Here is a 23031-nt window from a genome sequence, read left to right as displayed (position 1 = left end):
ACTGCATGCTGCGTCACAACATGAGAGGACTCTATGCTTCTAAAACTAAATTGGCTCTTTATTAAAGAGAACTATTTACAGATATTTGCAACTGGTATTCAAGCCATGTGCTGGACAGACAGATTTCTCTGTCCCCTCTAAATGTTTACCTCCTGCAGTCTCTGTTCCTCCCTCCACACTCCATGCAAGCTGTGACATATTGAGCTTGTCTCCGTAAGCTTTTGCCTCTGCTTGGGAGATGTAACAAGGGAGAAAAAGGAAAGACGTGACAGATGCCACATTAAAAACTTGAAGGGACTTTGAAAAGCCTACTAAAGTTATTTCTCACAGGACAGATTTCCCAGATTTGTCTCTATCCATCTAGATCGATCACTATCCAATGACTAACTGAACATTTCATATCCATAGAGCAGGGGTGGCCAACCTGAGCCTGAGAAGGAGCCAGAATTTACCAGTGTACATTGCCAAAGAGCCACAGTAATAAGTCAGCAGTCCCCCATCAGCTCCTCACCCCAGCTCCCAGTGCCTTCCACCCACCAGCAGCCCCACTGATCAATACCTCTCAATGAGCTGTTTTGTGGCATGCAGGAGGCTCGGGCGGGGGGGAGGAGAGAGGGCATGGCAGACTCAGGGGAGGGGGTGAGAAAGGGTGGAGTGGAGGGCCTGTGGCAGAGCCAGGGGTTGAGCAGTGAGCACCCCCTGCCACAATAGAAAGTTGGCACCTGTAGCTCCAGCCCCAGAGTCGATGCCTACCAAGGAGCTGCATATTAACTTCTGAAGAGCCACATGTGGCTCCAGAGCCACAGGTTGGCCAACCCTGTCATAGAGCCCTAAGTCAACTATTACGGTTGCCTTTTTAATATGCTACCTCTTCTCTAATATTTCTGAACTCCATCTTTTCATCAAGTTAATTTTAAACCATAAATGTAAATTGTGACAGTTGCCAAGAAACTGATTCACTGTTAGACATTGGAGTGACTAAGAAAGGAATAACAATCTAAATGGCACAACAGATGTCTGCAAGCCTAGTCACAGCAATTCATAGGTTGAACTGACACTTGCAGGTATAAATGCTCCAGCTATGGTAGCCTTTGTTCATTTCTCTCCACTTATTTGTTCTATTATGGCAGCTAAATAAGTCAATCTTACCTTTATATGAAGTTTCAAGTGGTTTAATACTGGATAGCATGTTTGTTTTCCAAATTAATCATGCAAAAACTCAGAATATGCCTGCAGTGTTTGCATATGAGCCTCTGACAATTGTACTAGAGGAGTTTGATTCTGTTTACATAGGTCTCTGCTAGCTAATTGTCACCTTGCATTCAATTACTATTCATCCCACTTCAAAACAAATAGCATATCCCAGTGCCAGTGATCACTACCACCAGAGCCAGTGCTTCCATTTAGGTGACCTAGGCGGTCGCCTAGGACACCAGGATTTGGAAGGGCGGCAGACTGCTCTGGTGGACCTCCCACAGGCGTGCCTGCGGCAAGTCCACCGGAGCCACGGGACCAGCGGACCGTCAGCAGGAACACCTGCAGGAGGTCCACCGGAGCCGCGGGACCGGCGAGCCGGCCCTGCCCCTAGGGCACCAAAAACCCTGGTGCTTGCTCCTGACTACCACTTTCCCATCGTCTTCTGGATTGTTTCCTCCATTGAGAAAGGGAGCATATGGAATAGGAAATCCAGGGCAACTGACACTAAAAATTCATGCTCTCTCTTCTCTCTCTCTCAACAAAGGATTAAGCAATTGTTTAAATGACAAAAAAAAGTTAATGCCATTTTTCAACATGAGTCCAAATGACTACCTTGAATCAAACAGTTGGTCATTTGCATCTTGTACCAAAGAAAGAAAGAAAGAAAGAATATTGACATGGTGAAGAAGGTGCATCCCTGGGCATGGATGATGAATATTTCATAGTCATTTAAAATATGTTCACATTGGCAGTTAGTCTGCCCTATATAGAATTGGGTAGCCTTTATAACAGAGAAAGGAAAAAACTCTGTACTTTCAATATCGTAGCTGAGAAAGGTGGTCTCTATCACAGACAGCTGATGGCTCCTTTGTGTCTGCTTAACTTGTTTTAAACAAAGCTGTCTTCTCTCCATTTTTCTTTTACCAGTTTTCATAATTATTATCAAACCTCTGTTTACAGCAAAACATGGATCTAGTTTCTCCACATCTGTTTTTATTATTTTTATTTGCAGTGTTCTAGCCATGTTGATCCCAGGGGATACTACCTAGAGAGACAAGATAGGGGAGGTAATGTCTTTTATTGGATCAATTTCTTTAAGCACAAAAGTTTGTCTCTTTCACAAGTTGGTCCAATAAAAGATATTACCTCCTCTACCTTGTTTGAATTCAAACAGTTGAAGTGGTTGTGATACTACAAGGAATGAGGTATAGGGAAACAATCAGCTTTGTTTTCCTTTCAGCATGAGCGGTAATTAGACTAGCAAAGCAGCCACAGCAGCGTTAGTTTATTCTTGGCAAATAAATTAAGTACTTCTTTTCGGGCACTGGAGGAATGACTCACATTATTAACAGGCAACCTTATTAACTAGTCTTCCCTTCTCTTGGCATAAAACAGACTAGAAGGCCAGCTTCAGTATGCCTTTAAGGATAGAACAAATCTTCTATTTACAGCTCTAGATCTCAGACTTCTCAATATTTATGACCTGCTCCCACTGCAATCAGTAGCAAAACTCACATCGACTTCAATGGGAACTGTATCAGGTTCTTAATCAGCTAGTCATTTTCAGCTTTCATAGCAGGCAGCTGTGTTAGCAATGTCAATTTCACACCACAGTGCCTGATCTGCGGAGAATTCAATTAAGGCCTGATTTTCAGATGTTTTTATATAAACAGCTAGAAAACGTTTGTTATGGGCTGAAGTTAGTGAATTCAGTCCTCCAAATAGTTATCCACACATGTGGGCCTTATCCATAGAGGAAGCCAGTGGAAATACTCATGTGAATAAAGGTTTGTTTGCAGAATTTGGTTCTTTGTACATCTACTCCCGAAGCACAGCTTTACCCTTCTGCCCTTCATCACCCAACAAACATTGTTTTACATTCCTCTGTAAAGTGTCAAGAAGTTGCTTTTAAATACTATCTCAGCATAAGTCAAAATCAAGACTGTACTCATGGGATATACGAGGATTTCAATTTTAGACCATCAGTTTGAATTCAACCTGGGTTCACAAAGACTCAAGCTACACATACTATCACGACAACTGCACTTCATAAATCACTTTTCTGAAGTTTTACAGAATAGACAGTCAGGCTTTTTGGAAGTATGAAAAATTCCTCCTCAAGAGCTCACTAAAAGGGCATATCAGCTGTTGTAAGTCAGGCATGCTTTAAAATGAAACTCATGTCGAACATTTCAGTTAGATGTCTAAAATCTTGTGGTCTGGTCTCCTTTTCAGCTGTTTAAAAAGAAAGATTCTAAAATGAGGGCTCATCTTTTCCCAGGCTTAAATAGTTACATTCTTCAGGGTACTGTGAGGGAAAAGGCCAAAAGTCTGATTAAAGACTATGCCATTATGTTAAAGAGAATGCTTTCTAGATATAAGCTAGGCAATCTTTAGCGTCGATATAATGGTGTACAGTAGGTGCCCTGTGATATTTACCATTAATTGCTGACAATGAGATGTAGCATTCAAAAAAATTGGTTTCTCTGGGAAGAAAAAAGTGACCTTAGGCTAAACTTAAAAAGGCAAAGGACGACAGTAGTTTCTTCCTTATATGTATATTACCTTTCACTGCTCCCTCCCCAACCACAGTACGCCCTTTTCAGTTTTAGCTTACCCGCACTATCATCAAAAAACAAAAACCTCTAAAAACTGTCTTGCCTGTGGAGTGAAAAGTGGTGAGGTTGTGATGGGCCTTAGCTCCTAGGAGAGTTAATTCCATCTTGGCACACTCCCAGAAAAGGTTCTCTCTCCCACATACATGAGCTTTACTTTTATTGATGAGTGCCATTGTGCCAAAGGAGCATAACTATTGACCACCGTCATCATTTCAGAGCCTTACATGGTCTTTGTAGATGGCCTTGGCCCAGGCCATGGAGCACTTGGAAGAGAAGGACTGAGACCTTGAACTCAATTCACAAATCTATGGGAAGCCAGTGCAGTGATAGAGGAAAGGTTTGCAGTAGCTGTATTGCTGAAGTCGTGCTGCAGAGTTCTGAATCGGTGGGAGTTTCTTAAGTACCAAAGGCTTCATGCCCAGATATATTACATTGCTGTAATCCAACTGAGTTGTTCATGCCTTCTTCACCTCTGAGGCCAGTTCTTCGTCTACCAGTACAGAACAGAGTTTCCTAACCAAGTGGAGATGGTAGAAATTGTTATTTATGGATGTTATGTGAGAGCTCAGCATCAGCAAGCAATCCAAGAGTACTTCTAGGCTATGGATTGAATCAAACAGACACTGCACTGTGGTTGCAAGCTCTTCCAAATGCTTCCCTCTGGCCACCAGCATCACCTCTGTCTTGCTTGGGTTCAGCTTCAGCCAGCTGTTCTTTCTCCAAAAGCTGATCTCATCCAACCTCTGGGTCACCTTGGTGGTAGTCATAGGTGGTCATAGGCCTGCAGCTTTGCCCAGGACTAGCTAGGCCAAGCAAACTAATGAATATGGGTGAGCTACAGCAGAACCACCTGATTAGCCAAGGGGAACCAGCAGGCATGCTCTTAAGCCCAGCAGCAGCAGATCACTAGCAGCTCAACACTTACACTTGTAGCTGCAATCACTCCTGTGCTTGCCTTGTTACCAGCTTTTGTCCCACCCTGCTTGGTTCCTGACTCCAGCTGTGACTCTTGCTTCCAACCACTAGGCCTGACAGTCACTGCTCCAACCAACCAGTAGGCATGACTGCCCACATCCTAGTCCATGATAATAGGATTCATAGAACTGTTGTCTGCATATTGCTGGCACTTGCGTCCTTGTCTGACCAGTTCACCTAGTGGTTGAACGTGGATGTTGAAAAGGACCAGAGGGAGACTTGATCCTTGGGGAACTCTGTAAGTAAGGGATTTAGAGGGGGAGGTGCAATTTCCCATTACTACTCATTAGGTACATCCCTCTAGGAAGGGCTCAAACCATTTTAACATATTACGCTGACCTAGGGTTGCCAATTTTAGTTGGATGTATTCCTGGAGGTTTTATCACATGACAATCTTTAATTAAAAATTAAATCTTTAATGTTTGGGGATTCCAGAACAATCTTTGGGGGCTGGCAACCCTACCTTGACCACCTCTTAGGTGAGACAGCAGAATCTTGTGATCAGTGTCAAATGGTGCACAGAGATCCAGGAATATGAGAATGGATGTCTATCCTCTATCCATTGACAGCAGGAGATTATACATCAGTGCCACTAAGGCAGTTCTGATTCCAGTTCCATGTCCTGGCCTGAATCAAGATTGTGTTGGGTCTAGGTATTGGCTTCAATTAAGCAAGCTTGTAGTTAGCCTTTTATACCAGCTTCTCTATGAGCTTTACTCAGGAATGAGAGGTTTGATACTGGGTGATAGTTGGCTAGGACTGAAGTATCCAGGACGGGTTTCTGGAGCGTTGACCAGACTAATGTGTGTTTGACAGAGGAAGGTAAGATTCCTTCTCCAAATGCGGAATTGGCTGTTTTGCTCAGTAATGTCCCCAGTTCATGACTCTGTCACAAGGCAGGAAGGGCACGGGCCAGACCAGGGCCATCTCCAATTTTTTTGCCACCCCAAGCAAAAAAAAGAAGTCGGAGTGTTGAGTGCCACTGCCAAAGCAAAATAAGAAAGGGAGTGCCGCCGTCAAAGTGCTGCCCCAAAGGGCCGGGACTCCTTTAGGGGCTCCTGAATTTGATGAGTGAATGTACTGAATTCTGGGAATGCAGGTGGGCTGTTGGTTGGTGGGTTCAGGTGGAGCAGATCCATGCTGTTTGAGAAGCCTTCCCAACCGTGTGTGATCTCTTCAGTGAAGAAGGATGATAGCTCTTGCAATGCTTGGTGCTCAGTTTTGATGCAAGTTCCAGGCATTCAGGATTAGCGAAGCATCTTGCCTCTCTGGATAACTCCTTGGGGCAGGATTGTGCAGCCTCAGTGGAAACTGATAGGAAAGTTCTCGGAGGTTGTATTACAGCCTCAGCATAGGCTTTGAGGAATTCATTATATTTTATCCTCTCTGAATCAGGCTTTGTTTTCTGCCAATGCCATTCAAGTTTCTGTCCCTCTCTTCATCCGTCACAGGGTGTCAGAAAACCAAGGAAATCTATGTGGGCAATGAGGAAGAAGGGACCATTTAGGGGCCAGCATCTCAATGGCAGAAGTCAGGATAGAATGGTCATGATTCACCAAGTCTTTGGCTCCTTGTCTTGAGGATGGAGTGCTCTTGTCCATTAGAAGGCTTTGGAATTTGTTGAGTCCATGAGTCCATGAATCAGAATCACAGGTCAGTCTTGTGCTTTGGTGATTGAAGGTCTCTGACCATTACCCTAATGAGGTGATGGGCTATCTTGGACAAGCCATCTTAAGGGCCTTAGCTGGCTTAACAAAAGTGGTGAAAATGTTTCAGAATTTCCGTTGCATAAAGACACCCATTCCCTTGTGAAATATTAACTAACTTTTTTAGCTTTGACAAGCAGGATTTATGTACTGATCTTCTAGAGAGTCTAGTAGTATATTTAAAACCATTTCCAAACTTGCTTTAAAGCCACCTCCCACCCCTGCACTGAAATAAGCTATTTCCATCATTAAGTGAGCATACGTTCCAGCACTATGCCAAATAAACCTGAAATAATTACACCTCCAGGACAGGATTGGAAGAGAGATCCTAAAGACTAAGCATCTGTCTGATTTAGATGCCACCTACAGAGTTCAGGAAAGTTCAGGCATTTCATTTCACCAGCTGGTTTACAAATGCAACTAGTGAATGACTAATACCAAAAATAGCATCAAACCAGATCAAGAGATGACAAAAGCTTTAGGACTACCATTTTGGGATACGTTGGACCCTCCAATGCAACTAACTGGAAAAAATGCCCATAAAATACTGAACATACACAACATATTACTTGGGAACAACAAGCTAGCCAAAGCTACTTTCTTCTTCAGAGAGATTTTAAGTCCTTGCCACAACCAACAAAGGATAACTTCTTTGGGGGGAAAACTGCTTTACACATTGATGTTTGTCTGAGTTCTATAATCCACAGATACAACAAAGGAAAGCAGCAGCTCTTTCCTGAAAGCATTGCTTCCAAAGAGCAAACCTCTTCCTGAAGACAGCAAGCTTCTATCTCTGGATCACAAACAGCTGTAGCCAAAGTGTGAGTCTGATTCTCTGTTTTGTACAACCAAATGATTAGAGTAATTGACTAAACTTTCCTTGCCAATCTTCCTTGTCCGCTTCTATATGTGGATCTTCTTTGGATGACAGTAGGGAACCCACTTGGGAAGGCAAGAGTATTGTTGCCCTAAGAAACTGACAAATTGTAATTGAAAGTGTTTTCACTTTGTAAAATCAGATTTTTATACTAGTAGAAGCTAAACTCCCAAATGCTTGAAGTTACTAATAACTTAACTGCCTTCACATACTGCATATGACTTTTACTCTAACCTGGTGTTTCTCAACCAGGGGCACACGTACCCCTGGGGTACACAGAGGTCTTCCGGGGAGTTCTCAACTCATCTAGATCATTTCTCAACCTGGTGCTTGCAACTCCCATGGCACAGCACAAGAGGCCCTGCAAAGCTAACTTAAGTTAGACGTGTCAGCCCCAGGCAGTGGTGCTTGGGCTTCAGATAGGTTGACCAGATGTCCCGATTTTATCGGAACCATCCCGATATTTACTTGTTTGTCCCGTGTTCTGCCGATGTTCAGTCAGGACGTGAATTGTCCGATATTTTGCCCTCCAGTGCACAGGTGGAGGGGGCTCGTGCCCCCCCACCCCAACTCCACCCCGGCCAAACCACATCTATGCCCCTCTCTCCCCCATTGGATCCCTCCCCAAATCCCCACCCTGACCCCGCCTCTTCCCCAAGCACATCACATTCCTCCTCCTCACCCCTCCCTCTCAGGTTTGCACTAATCAGCTGTATGGCGATGCAAGAGCTGGAGGGAGGGAGGAGAAGCAGGACGCAGCAGCCAGCTCAGGGGAGGTGGAAGTAGAGCAAAGGCGAGCTCATGCAGGGGGGCAGGGCATGGAGCTGCTGGTGGGTGCTCAGCCCCCACCAATTTTTCTTATGCTCCCCCGGCTCTTGGGTTTTTGTTTGGTTGGGGTGGTTTTTTTTGTTTTTTTTTGTTGCTCCGCCTGCACCCCCCCCACCCCCCGATATTTCACATCTCTCATCTGGTCACCCTAACTTCAGACAAGGCACACAAGTGACACACTTGTTCCATCTGTTATGGGCAATTACTTTCTACTCTGCCCTACTCTAGCTGTGACATTGTGATAACCTTAGTCCCAGATTTGGACCTTAGCGTCCAAGATATGGGGGTTAGCATGAAAACCTCCAAGCTTAGTTACCAGCTTGGACCTGGTACTTGCTGCCACCACCCAAAAAATTAGAGTGTTTTGGGGCACTCTGGTCCCCCTGAAAAACCTTCCCTGGGACCCCAAGACCCAAATCCCTTGAGTCTCACAACAAAGGGAAATAATCCTTTTTCCCTTCCCCCCTCCAGGTGCTCCTGAAGAGATACACAGACACAAGCTCTGTGAAACTACACAGAGGGACTCCCCCTCTCTGTTTCCAATCCATATTATTGCCTAATAATACTATTGTTCTTAGGGCCTGTTGAGAGCATTTTTAACTGGTAACCAGTGCAGGACTAGGTCCCTATCCACCATGAACAACCTTTATAGCCGAGTATACAATAAACGTGTATATTCACCAAAGTTTGACAGTGTTCTCATCCAGAGTACTCACTACTGAGCACTACACCCTGTAGTATACATCTGCAAGTTATACTTTGCTGTAGTATAGATGAGCAGGTTATAGCAAACTTCCTTTTCCAGTTTCTCCAACTTTCTTGCACTCTTACTGTAATGCAGTCAGGATCTCTTGCCAGTCTCTGTTTGCTAGAATATTGTTATAAAGAGGAGCCATTTTCCAAATAGCACCAATTAAAAAAAAATGTTATCAACTTTGTGAACTCGGTGCATGGAGCCAGGAGCAATTTATGATTAGAAAGCAGAGATCTGATTGCAGAAGCATTTTGCTCCATTGCTCTCTTCTCATAAAAGATTTTCAAAGTGTTAGTAGACTAATGGTTTTACTCAAAGGAGAAATGGCAAAATGCCACTAAAAGCCAGAAGACATGTTCACTTTCAAAAGAAGCTTGACATTTTAAAGCTTTATATTCCACTTTGCTATCATTTAATAAATGAAATTCATTCTGACACAGATCTATCTGTTTTGATTAGTGCCGTACTATAGCATTTTGCTTGAGCTGTATAAGAACTATGTGAAGTCACTCAACTTTATAGAGGAAATTTTGACACCATCGAGGAAATAAGTTTCCTTATACTTCTGTATGCACTATTGTTTTTACATACAAGTGAAAAACACTGGAAATAAAATATCCATAGATACTCACCCTTGAAATCCATACAGCAGACCAGAATCAAAGGTTATTGAAAGAGGAAACTGACCCTCCAGGTACTGAAAGACAGTATTAGGCCTATGTTCGCCATGTGAAGTAGCCAGGTTGTACCAAGTATATCAGTGCCATTTAACACTCAGAGCAAGGCAAAAAAGCCACATTTGTTTACTCATGTGCTATAAGAAGAAAGATTACAATAACAGACCTGCTGTTCTTTGTTACTAATTTTTCCAGTGAGCTCAGTCTGCACTGGATGGACTCACAGGCCACTCATGGCATATTTCCAAAATTCCACTTAGAATGCAGAAAGGGATGGATGAGCAAGTTGAGATGCTGCTGCCAAAGATCTTTTAGGCCCTGTGATATACAGATTGTTAGTGTGAATATATTGATTTTTAAAGGGTTTGGGGTTTGTTTATTGCTTATATTTTACAGAGCAATGCCTTCTATTATCATGGGAGAGTCTGGATTGAGATATGTATAATAGCATTTTTAATGAACAGGGAAGGGCTGAATAATAAGTTGGTGTTACTTTGCCCCATTTGTGACCCTTATTGATTGCTAGCGCAGAAAAAAAGACATCAGAAAATTCTTATTCATAAGCCTACCACTCAGAGTCTAATTGGCTGAGACAAGTCACAGCTTGGTAAGAAAGGTCACACTGAGCTGATTAGCTGAAACAAAAAGAGTACTTTACCTATGTAGCACTTTGTCATGGACTTAATGCTATATATGCCAAAATACTTGGCATATCTACAAATGTGCTAATTTGGACATTAGCAGTGGTGTATTAATATGGGAGGCAGTAAGATTCAGTGGATAGGGCATGAGACTATGAGTCACAAGACCTGGGTTCTATTCCTAGTTCTCCCTAGGGGCAAGTCACTCAGCCTCTTTGCCTCAGTTTTTCCATCTGTAAAATGGGAAAAAATAAATGCTTACCTTCCTTTGCAAAGTGATAGATCTGTGAATGAAGAGGGCTATTACCAGGCATCTCAGGAGAAAACTGTGACTTCAGGCATTGTTCTTGCATGCAAAACTGGAGAAGTGCAGAAAAGTCAGTTATGTATCACAAAATGTTATCGGTGATGTGACCTGCTGTTCCTGGTATTTGTAACTATCGGCTCTAGTTGACAGTTCTGCTTAAAGAATAAAAACCCATGTTCTTTAATTTTAGATGAGAGTGACGTGTTCCCCATGGGGTGCCACTTGGAACCGGGGTACCATTAAGCCCCCTGACCCACCAGCCTGGGCTCCCTCTCACACTGTATTGCTGTGAAAAGCTGGAAAGCCGTCCAGCCTGCACTTTCACCAGCCTCATACAGGTAGGACCATACCCAGCTGCAGTTAGATGCAGGCTCTCTGAACAGCCCCTATATAGGAGGGCTACAGTTAGGGCAACTCCCAGCTCCTCCAATTTTACGAATTCAAGATGGACATTACAAAAAACAGGTCAGAAACAGATTTTACTCAACACAATAACATTCTGTACATCATTTGTGGCTATTGGTCAAATAAGAGATTTACTGAGACTCATTTTCTACATTTCCTTTTCAATGATGCAACCTAAAAGTAAGTTAATCTAGGAGAAATCCACTGTGGACTGTAACAATTCTCAGCTTTAACATTATAAGATTCTACCCTGAGGGTGATCTATTTGTGACTGAGGTTGATGTATCCATGCAATATAGGGACTCTTCTCTCAACCGAGTCTGAGATAACTCTCCCCACTCTGTCAAAGAAATGCAATGAAATATTCAGGAGTCCAACAAGGTGCCCTCTATGGAGCCACCAAATCCCTGATGCCATTCTGGTGACTATAAGTTTCTGAGGAATCTGAAGTGATTTCTCTACACCTTTTATAAAGAAGAATCAATTTGATCTAATTGAATTTCCATCAGTTAAGAGACATTTCATTAGGGAGCTCTCCGCCTTTGCTACTTTCATATTGAGTGCCAAGGGTGAATTTATTTTAAATTATTATTGTAATCTCCTGTTGTAACAGAGTAGTGTCTGAAACTTCCTTCCTCTTGCTTGGCTTGGGCATTGCTACTTACGTCTGTCTTACGTTTATAGCTTTTCTGCTTTTGTAATTTCTTGACAAAGCCAATTAAAAGAACATAAAGTACATTTAGTGCTGGCTAAAGTTGCCAGATTAAGAACACTAACAATATTTATCCAGAAACAAAGTAGAACATGGACCCAGCAGTGGAACATGTCTCAACCTTGGCCTGAAGGGACCTGCATGCAGAGAGAAGTTCATGAATAGATTTTAAGGCCAGCAGGGACCATTATGATTATCTAGTTATACCTCCTGCATAACAGAGGCCAGATAATTTCCTCAGTAAATTCCAGCACCACTCCATTCAGTGCTTGACTTGTGCACTCATTGCCAATAGGTATGATGATTTTTATGACACAGAAACTTTCCATTAGAAGCTAAATGGATAATATATTTACATAAGCCACTACACAGCAACCAGCAAGGGCTGCCTAATTTTTGTCTTCTCATTAGATTCTCAAACTTTCAACACATTCCTCCAGCCACCTGGCTCCCCTGCTGAGTCCCCGTCCTTGGGATCAGGTACTTGGAATTTTACAAGTAGCACTGCTACAGTAAACTGTCATCAGCAGAGCCACCATTTTGAAACTCAAATAAGCAGTCTTCAGAATAATTGGTTCTTCTGATGCCAATGATCAGTTTGCAGTGTGGAAAGTTAAAAATGTATGTAAATAGACCATCTGAAAATGGAGTTCATGCTCTATCTAGTCATTAATATTATAAGCTTTTGAAGTGTGTGGCATCTAAGCCATCATCTGAATTTCAGTGCTCAATGTCTATTAAAAAAGTAAAGTTCATGAAGACTGATGTATAAAAAAGTCCATCTCAAACCAGCACCTGACTGCCTAGTCACACGTGCAGTGCATAGTTACCGTATGCTTTCAGGGTCTAGAGCTAGTGAAAAGAACATAACCTGCCCCAAGTCACTCTCAGCCAATAGGAACAAAGAGGTGAAACAAAGTACAAGGAGAATACTAAATTACCCCTCAGAAAAGACTTAGCCACACAAAAGCTGAACTACAACGCTAAGCACATAAATGATTAATTGCTACATTCAATGGGAACCCCTTGTTTCCTTTCGGAATTGTCAGATTAAGGCAATTCAGGGCCCTCGGCAGCCTGCACATGGAGCCCCCATTCGGGTTTGATGATGGAGCCTTTCAGCAATCACCAATGCCAACAGAACTCTGTCTCTGAATAGAAATGCCTATAGAATATTATTCTTTTCTTCTAGAGAGCTCCCCTTTTCACCTATTTCAATGAACTCTAATGAGCAAAATATACGAGTCCTGTCCTTGTCTTATTTTTCACCCTCTCCCTTCCCCTGCATAAAGGCTGGTGTAGCATCTCAATCTCAGGGGTGCCGTAGGTCATGCTACCCTAGCAAAAGAAGTGGGACTTGGAGAGAGCAACACAAGGGGGTAGGGAGCTCATTCACACAAGTTAGCTGCGTTCTTCCCACCTCAAGCATTTCCATGGACTGCCTCCTGCAGCATTCAGACTGGTCAAGCACTTCTGCACCTGATGAACAATACTCATGATCCATGGGGCTGGATTCTGCCAGTCCCACTGGAAAAAAAAACTTGACAACAGCAAGAACTAGAGGCCTTTCACTTCTCCCTGGAAAATTTTAAAAAAAGTTAAAAAGTTATCCACCAATTATTGAAATACAAATAATTGAGGTCTCTCGCTCTCTTTCCCACACACCCTCTACACAATTATAAGAGTTGTTTTGCACTCACAGTAAGAGACTATTAAGGCAACACTTAATGGACTGTTTCATAATTTGAAGCTAGCTTCTTTTAAAAAATGAGCCCACCAGACTGTTTTGAACATGACCCTGTAGAGTAAAAACAAAACAAAAAAACACTCATGTGGGAACATCATAAATCCAGGTATATCCAGCCGTAGTGATTCCTGTCATTTTTATTACATCACCTTTACCCCTCATCTCTCTAGATTAGCTCATTCAATACTTTTCCAGCAACATTGTGTTTTTTCCCCATTTATTGCTGGCTAACTCCTAAGCTATTTTAGTTTTATTTTATTACTTTTACTAGAATCAACTTATCTTAGGGTCTCTACACGGTTTCAAAAGAAAAATTGATGCTATCAGACCACTACCCATCAGCCTGCTGATATCAGTCCAGTCACCATAAGCACAAGAATCTCACCATTTGCCATTCAAAATTATAACATTCAGTCCCAGATTACTAACATGTTTTCTATTTTGCTTCAATTTATTCTAAAATATTGTATGAGATAAAAGTCAACCCCATAAAACCCAGTTTACTGATTAACTTAAAACTAGACTATACAGACCTTATCTTAAATCATAACTTGCAGAGTGATTTGCTGGAATCTTGCTTGGTAGACATCCTGCACACACAGGTAAACAATTTATTTCAGCTCTGGGGGTGCTGCCAACCACAGATGAGACGGACCTAAATGATTGGAGCTGAGAAATATCTGACTTACAGTTACTTCAGCATATTCAGGGAGAGGAAAAGAATATAAGGCATTAAATTCTCTTTTGATCACAAAGCAAAAAGGCTTTCAGGAACGAGTCCCATGGGCCACTGGTGCAGTTTCATAGATGTATCTGCAGTAGAGGACTATTTTAAGTCAGATTCTGCTATAATTAACAAGAGTTACTCAGCCTGGGTTCAGAGAACTCTGGAACATTACCAGTCAGACTTTATGTAAATATACTAATTTTTTTCCTTTGATCTGGGGTATCATTCCTTTTCTGGGTTAGCTTTCTATTAAAAAAATACAAAATGGAGTGCAAACACAAGTGAAGCCAAGCCAATGTTTTATTCAAGCAAACATCCATGAAAGTTTTGCCGTGGCATTCACTTATCTCCAATTCTGTGCTGCTACAAAGTGGCTGAGCTGAAAATCTAAGGAATTGCTCTAAAACTCTGTGTCCTACAAGTAGTACTCATCACCCTACCCTCTGAAATAAATCAGTCAGACATGGATTTCAGGTTTTCTTTTGGGGCTCTCTCTACCGAAGTAGGTACATTTTATTCCATGAAGCTGTACTGAAGTTACCAACAGCCGTGTTCAGTACGTATTATTCAAAGAGGAGTATGTTGGAATGAGTACTTTGTAAAGTAATCTGAGGGGTGTCTTGTTCAGGAATTTGAATTTTGTGACGATTTGGTCCATTCCATTGTCAAAAACATTTCTCTTTAGAAATATTGATTGTCTTGGGGATAGTAATCCTCTAGCAGCCTCTGCTTTTGCAGTAATCTCCAGAGGCAGCCCTTATGGAAGTGTCTTATGGGATGAAACCATTAGAATTAGATAGCTATTATGCAAAAATAGCTATAGACTTTAACATTATCCATTATACCTTTAAACCATCCCACAGCAAGGATATAATTTTATATTGAAGTCTATGGAAGCATTAAATATCACAAAGAAAGCTTTTCTATTAAGTAATATGGGAATGCTCCATGAAGTAACTCACTCTTAGCCTTCTTTTCAATTTGATGGCAGAATGTTTAACCCAGGCTTCAGACACTCTGCTGAGAAATACTATCACGTTAATGATATAACCTAACAACCTTCCTCCTCTGCATTCTCCTCCTCCCTTTTTCAGAGTTCTTGCCAAATCTCATGGCTTTATCACACTGGGGTCAGAGGCACCCGCTGCCATCTCAGATCCAGGCTCCATTTCCTCAGAAGACTTTCCCACTTGTCTTTCAGTGCTGCATTTTGCTGCTCCAAGAGATGGAAATGAGAAGCAGAAGAGAGGCTGGGAGAGATGTGGCCAGTGACATGATCTCTTTTCTAAGCACTGCATAGCTACCCTCAAACCCCAAAGAACCGTGCTGTCATAAACAGATAAGTAAGAGTTAATAGAACAGAAGTACTTCATAACTCTTTTGTCTGTAAAGGGTTAACAAGATCAGTGAGCCTGGATGTCACCTGACCAGAGGACCAATCAGGGGACAGGATACTTTCAAATCTTGAGGGAGGGAAGTTTTTGCGTGTGCTGTTAGATTTTGGTTGTTGTTCTCTCTGGGTTCTGAGTAACCAGACGTGCAACCAGGTTTCTCTCCAATCTCTCTGATACAGTCTCTTATATGTCCAGAATAGTGAGGACTAGGTAGATAAGACGAGTTAGGCTTATGTTTGTTTTCTTTATTTGCAAATGTATATTTGGCTGGGAGGAGTTCAAATGTGTATTTGGCTGGAAGGAATTCAGATTTGTATTTTGCTGAAAGGATTTTAATTTGTACTTGTATACTTAGGCTGGGAGGGTATTCCCAGTGTCTATAGCTGAAAGACCCTGTACCTATTCCATTTTAAATTTACAAAGATAATTTTTACTGTTTTTTCTTTCTTTAATTAAAAGCTTTTCTTGTTTAAGAACCTGATGTTTTTTTATTCTGGTGAGACCCCAGGGGACTGGGTCTGGATCCACCAGGGAATTGGTGGGGAGAAAGGAGGGAAGGGGGAGAGAAAGGTTATTTTCTCTCTGTGTTAGGATTACTTTCTCTCTCAGGGAGAGTCTGGGAGGGGAGAGAGAAGGAGGGAGGAAGGTGGATTTTCCTCTCTGTTTTAAGATTCAAGGAGTTTGAATCACAGTGATCTTCCAGGGTAACCCAGGGAGGGGAAGCCTGGGAGAGGCAACGGTGAGGGAAAGGGTTTACTTTCCTTCTGTTAAGATCCAGAGGGACTGGATCTTGGGGGTCCCCGAGCAAGGTTTTGGGGGGACCAGAGTGTACCAGGCACTGGAATTCCTGGTTGGTGGCAGCGCTACAAGTACTAAGCTGGTAATTGAGCTTAGAGGAATTCATGCTGGTACCCCATCTTTTGGATGCTAAGGTCCAGAGTGGGGAATTATACCATGACACGTGCCATGTGGGAGTTACAGTAGAAATGAGATGCCAGTTACAGCCCTTTCTATGGGTTCTATGGGTACCAGAATTGTTTTCACTTCATTCCTAATGCTTGCAGTAATAAAGAATATCTAAAAAAAAGGTACTGTAAACACTAAGGTGTGCTTCATGTAGGACAGTGGAAGGAAGCTAAAGATTATGGAGTCATTTATGCCTGCTGGGTTACATTATCTATTGTTTCCTAGAACTTCCTTCCTCACTCTTCTCAAAGTTACTCAGTTTAGTCTAGGCCATTTCAATAAGAATTTTCTTCCCAGATGCAATCTCTACAAATCTGCTCTTCTCATCAGCTAATCTGAGACACAATACCTAGCAATCTGTAGCAGAAATGTTCAGTCTAAGGTTTTCCTTACCAACACCACCTCTACTTTCAGCTGAACAAACTAAAGATGCCTGGTAGTGACCTCATTTTCAGCTTTGTTTGTTACATCGGTAATACTACCAGGCAGGTGCTGTCTAATGTTTGCCAGGTAACAGGCTCCCTGCATTCACAGTGAGCTATAGTTATGAAAGCAGACCCTGCTACATTATTCATGAGTGTATGGAGGTCCAATTACTGGTGGGTCTACTGCACAGATCAAGTCAAAGTAGTTTAGCCAGTTCCTCCTCCTTCGTGGCACAACAGTCATGCTGACAAGCATTGGCAGTTCCTGTGTTTACCGAAGCGATCCCACAAGAGTTTGCTTCTGATTGCTGCTTACGCTGCAGCTCTAATTACTTATTTTTGCCATTAAGCAATGGCCCATCAAGTTTTAATGTAGTTCTGATCTGTTGATCAAACTAGTGTGTTATTTCCTGAATGTCACACAAAGTAGGCATAAAAGAGCAGGAAAACAAATGTTCAACTACTTCTGTACTGACTGCAAAGCACAAAGGGCTGTGCTTTGAATGCTTTTGCATTGGCTTGATGCCTTGCAGCATTAAAATTGACAAAGGTAATTAGTTTGTCTTTCAGAAGAAAGACATCGGAGTATTCCTGAATCCTCTTGGGGTTAGCAGCTTCTGGCTAGGGCACATTAATGTGGTCTTAAGATTCTTCTATTGATGTTTGTGGATGTATTCTCATTTTCTGTCTAAGAGAAATAGGGCTGGGTAATATGGAACTATAGTTTTTAATATAGAAACTCAGTGTGTTAGGTGCTTCAGAGAGACTGTAGTAGGGCCTGAAGCAGTGTTGTTTCAGACCTGTCCTCTATCTCAGTTTTCTTCAGTGTGGTGCCTGAATTTCCCCACTCTGGACAACTTGCTGTCTTTCCCCCAGCTCTCAGAATTATTGGGCCACTAAGATGACCTAGTCCTCCAGCTCAGTCAGAAAACTCCTTTTAGAGTTAATCAAAATCCACAGAGAATTACAAAACTTATCTTTCGTCCCAGACTCTTGCCAGGTCCAAACCTTCCTCTCAGTCATCATTTCTCTTCCATGAGTGTCTTTAGCCCTTGTCCTAGGCTCCAATTAGTCCCTTCTTCCTCACAGTGACAGGGGGAGTTGATCCCAAGGTTGCAGCATAGGGGAAACCCACATCCACCTTCTGCTTCGGGTTCCCATACTCAATCTGCCCCGTCTTCTCTTATGGCACTAGACTAGGCCTCCCCAATGGGCCTTCCCTGGCTGTCTCCCACTCTAACAGAAAGGTCACACCTCCCTGACTACAGGCTGCCCCTATGTCTCCCTTAGCAGGCCTGGTTCTTAGGCACATGCTCCCCATCACGACTCTTGTACTCATTCCCTCCATCTGGGGAGCTTGACTAAACCTCACATATATGAGGATGCTCCCCAACCCCCTTAAAGGTTCAGGTCACTCTAGGACTAGAGACAAAGTGAGACCAGACCCTGCATCAAGGTTCTTACATTCCAAATGGAAGCCAAACAGGCATATGAATGGGAAAAAATTGATTTTTTTGACCCTTGCCCGTTGGTCTTTATTGAAGCCATGATTTGCCCTGTGATCTTTTCTTTACCATTTCAAACCAATATTATAAATCCCACATCAGCCACAGTGCACAAGTGTGGTTCCTTCCCCTATCAGCCACCAGCATTAGAAGTGTAGGAAATCTCCATGCTGCCATCATCACTTTGCATTCATTTCAAATACATTAAATACCAAAACACTCCATCACACTCACCAGGAAATAGGCAATCTCAGCCCCTACTTTGAGGGACTAGGTGTTTGTCTAGACGTAAGACCTCGAGTAGCTTGCTTTCTAGGAGGCATGTGGGCTGAAACAGTTTGCAGTTGTGTGTTTTCATGAGTGAGGGAAGCAAGAGTCAAAATATGCACATCACTGACATTTGCAGTGAATTGCGTAATATGCAGTGGACATGGATGTTGAACTTGGGAGGATAAGTCTTACTTTAGAGAAGTGATGCAGGTGGAGAATTTCTCCTTTTGTGGTTCTGAGTTATTGGATGGGTCATTTGGATTGAAATTAAGGTTGCGTGGAGATAGAGTAGCTGTTGAGGGGCAGAGACATTAAGCACAGGGCCAGCCCTAGACCAAATGGCACGCCAGGCAAGGAGCATCTTCAGCACTCCTCTTACTTGTTAAACTTTTAAATTCCTTATTTTTTATTAAATTTGTAGCCCATTTCACTACTTTAATGCACCATTTACCCCTGCCATATAAGACGAATAAATATGGATCTTCATGTGCATATTTATGACATATATAAGCAAATAGAAAAAATTGTTTCCTCTAAGCTTATAGAAACTTTAAATTTTAAGAACAATAGAAATGTAGTAACCTCAAGTCTTCAAACATTGTGTGTTAAGCATGGCAAAAAGAAGAAATAGTACTTTTATATTATTGCATAAATAGGGGTTCTATGGATATCTCTGGTGTCTTTATTTTTATTTAAATGTCCTTTATTAATCACTATTAGACTCTTCAGGTGTCAAAATGCAAGTACATTTTCCCTGCCCTCCACATTGCATCCTTACAGCCAGTAAAAGGTGGTAGGGCTAGGGTGACCAGGTGTCTGGTTTACAACCCGAACGCCTGGTCAAAAAGGGATCCTGGTGACGCAGCGGGGACAGCAGGCTGTCTGCTAGCCTCCACACCGCGTGGCTCCCAGGAAGTACCTGGCCTGTCCCCCCTCCTGCTCCTACATGTAGGGGCAGCCAGGTGGCTCCACACACTGTCCCCACCCCAAGCACTGTCCCTACAGCTCCCATTGGTTGGGAACTGCAGCCAATGGGAGCTGAGGGGGCAGCACCTGCTGAGGGGGCAGCATGCAGAGATGCCTGTCTGAGCAGGAAATGGAGGGGGGACATGCTGCTGCTTCCAGGAGCTGCTGGAGGTAAGTGGGGCCTGGAGCCCAATCCCGATCCCCCTTCTGCCCTCCAAACCCCTCGGTCTGAGCCTGGAGCACCCTCCTACACCCCAAATTCCTCATCCTCAGCTCAGAGTCTGCACCCCCAGCCAGAGCTCTCACTCCCCCAACCTTCTTCCTGAGCCCCTTCCTGCACCCCTCATTTTTGTCCCCAGAACCCATACCCCCAGCCCAGAGCTCATACCTCCTCCCACACCTGTGCCTCAGCCTGGAGCCCCCTCCCATACTCTGAACCCCTTGGATCCACCCCCAAAGCCAGAGCCCCCTCCTTCACCCCAAACCCCTCATAGCTGGCTCCACCCAAGAGCCTGCACTCCCAGCAGGAGCCCTCACTCCCTCTCGCATCTGGACCCACTGCCTCAGCCCGGAGCCCCCTCTTGCACTCTGAATGCCTCATTTCTATCCCCACCATGGAGCCCTCACCCCCTCCCACGCCCCAGCCCCCTGAGCCAGCGTAGTGAAAATGAGTGAGTGAAGGTGGGGAGAGTGAGCGGTAGAGTGGGAGGGATGGAGTAAGCAGGCACAGGGCCTCAGAGAAGGGGTGGGGCATGGGTGCTAGGTTTTGTGTGAGTAGAAAGTTGACAACCCTAGGTGGGGCCCAAAGGCCCCTGGCCTCCCCCATGCCATCTCACTGACTGGCAGACCCTGTGCTGCACCATCCCTTATATACCTGCAAGGGCATGGCTGACCACAGGCACTGACTCTGTGGGTTCTCCGGGGCTGGAGCACCCATGAGAAAAAATTGGTGGGTGCTCTACACCCACCAGCAACTTCTCACCCAGCTCGCCTCTGCCTCCTCTTCTGAGCATGCCGTATGCCCACATTTTCCCCCTAGCTCCCAGTGCTTGCACTGCAAAATAGCTGTTTTGTATAGCTGGGAGGGAGGTAGGGGAAAAAGAAGGGAAACGTGATGCACTCAGGGGAAGAGGCAGTGCTGGAGTGGGGATTTAGGGAAGGTGTCCAATAGGAGCAGGGAGAGGGCAGAACTGGGGCAGGGACTTTGGGGAAGTGGTTGGAATGGGGGTGGGGCAGGGACAGGGAAAGGGTGGAGTCTGGGCAGGGCTGGGGACATGCAAGCACGCACTGGTGCCGGGGAAAGTTGGTGCCTATGTGGCTGACAACATTCTAGGAGGCTCAAGGAAAAATGTAGTTCTCAAAGTCTGGAAGGCTCCATGAGATTCTACAAAGGTCCAGAACATTCTAGGATGTTAGTGAAAATAACTCCACATATGAAATACCTGGAAAATAGAACAAAGTAAAATGTTTCCTTTTAGTGACAACAAAAACAGCACCCTGAGCCCGGACTCTCCGAAGCCTGGCACCCAAGGTGGTCACCTGGGTTCCCTGCCCTAAATCTGGCCCTAGTTGAGCAGGACAGCTGTTGAGCAGGACAGCTGCGGAGTAGGGGAGGTGGCCAAGTAGCTTTTCTGGCTTATAGGGATGCTGCTGCTACCTCCACCTTAACTCTGTTGCACAAGGAACCAGGAAGGCTAGGGGAGCCGCATATGCCTGCACCAAAGCATCAGGGGTACTGCTCCCTCAGAATAGTAGGTCTCCAAAAACCTCATAATTGTTAAAGCTGCTGACAAAACCTTTCAGAAGCAGTAGTTAAGGAAGCTACATAGGTGTGGGTGGGCAGGAGAGTTCTGACAGACTGGACTCTGGCTAAAGACAAAAAAAGAAGAAGAGGAGCATGTTAACATAGGAAAGTGCAAGCTGTGGGGTGTCCCATGGTTCAAGACTAGAAACTGCTGTTTAATGTATTCATGAGCTGGATGAGGGAGCCAACAGCGAGGTAGCAAGATCTGCAGAGGACAAAGTTATTCAGGTTAGGTTAGGCCAGGCCCGGCCAGGCTAGGCAAGTGATTAACTCCAGAAGGCCCCAGCAGAGTAATTAAGCATCACACTGAATGACAAAAATATAATGCTGACAAGTGCAGGGACGCTGGAAGGAATAATAATGAACACACATTGCTGAACTCTGAGTTAACTAACTTGGGGAGGGAGTGGGGGGGGAGGGATATGGGCGATATTGTAGACTGCTCAATGAAAATATCTGTGCAGTACTTTGTGGTCAAACAAATTAACATGCTAAAAACTGTACAGAGAATAGGATACAAAACTACTGAAAATATGCCATTATGGGGAAAAAATCAGTGGTATACCTTAACCTGGCATATCATCTTTTGGTTCGAGTAAGCCTTCTCAAAAGAGACAGCAAAAATGAAAGGATCCAAAGATGAATGATGGAAGTCATGAAAGACTTTCCAGAGGTTTCATATGAAAAGAAACTAAATGATCCTAATCTGTTTAGTTTATAGTTGAGCTGGTTGAAAAATAAGAAACTGAGAAACTGAAATTCAAGTTGTTTCTACTTTCCAGTGGTTGTAAGGAACTTGAAATGTTTCATCCTTTTGAAAATTTTTATGGTTTAAGAAAATTGAAAATGTTATCAAAGTTTTTCCATTTGAAAAGAGAGAGAGTGTTTTTTTAATGACTTTGAAATAGACACGAATGTTTGTTCCCAAAAGTTCTCAGCTGCTTGAGCTTAGAGAGGAGGAGATGACAAGTAAGAGACTTGAGAGTTGCATGTAAAATAACCAAAATGATATAGGAGGGAAATTAAGTTAGATCTCCTATTTACTTTCTATCATAGCACAAAAGCAAGGGGACATTTAATGATACTGAAAGACAGACTATTTAGTAAAGTACTTCCTCTTATCAGTTTTTTTTTAAACTGCATAATTAACCCGTTGAATTTATTTGCACCAACTATCATTAAGGCCAAGATCTTAACAAGATTAATAAAAGGATTAGATATATACACAGACAAGAACATCTCCTGTTATTTTAGAAAGGATTTTAAAAAAATATTATGAGAGCTAAGTCTTCAAACCCCATTGCATAAGCCAACTTGTAATTGACAGAGGTTAGAAAGAAGCTTCCCCTTCGGCTTGCTTGTTCTAAAAGTCATAAATGAGGTTGCTTGAAACATCTGTTACTGGCTGTTATCAAAGACAGAATGCTAGACTAGACAGACCACTGGCCTGATCCTGAATGGCAACTGCAATGCTCCTTTGATACCCACATCGCTTTCAGCTCCCTACAAGATTGCACACCACCTATAGGC

Source organism: Gopherus flavomarginatus, chromosome 4 (assembly GCF_025201925.1).
Source record: "Gopherus flavomarginatus isolate rGopFla2 chromosome 4, rGopFla2.mat.asm, whole genome shotgun sequence".
Classification (NCBI taxonomy): Eukaryota; Metazoa; Chordata; order Testudines; family Testudinidae; genus Gopherus; species Gopherus flavomarginatus.
Note: the sequence above shows the minus strand (reverse complement) of the source record.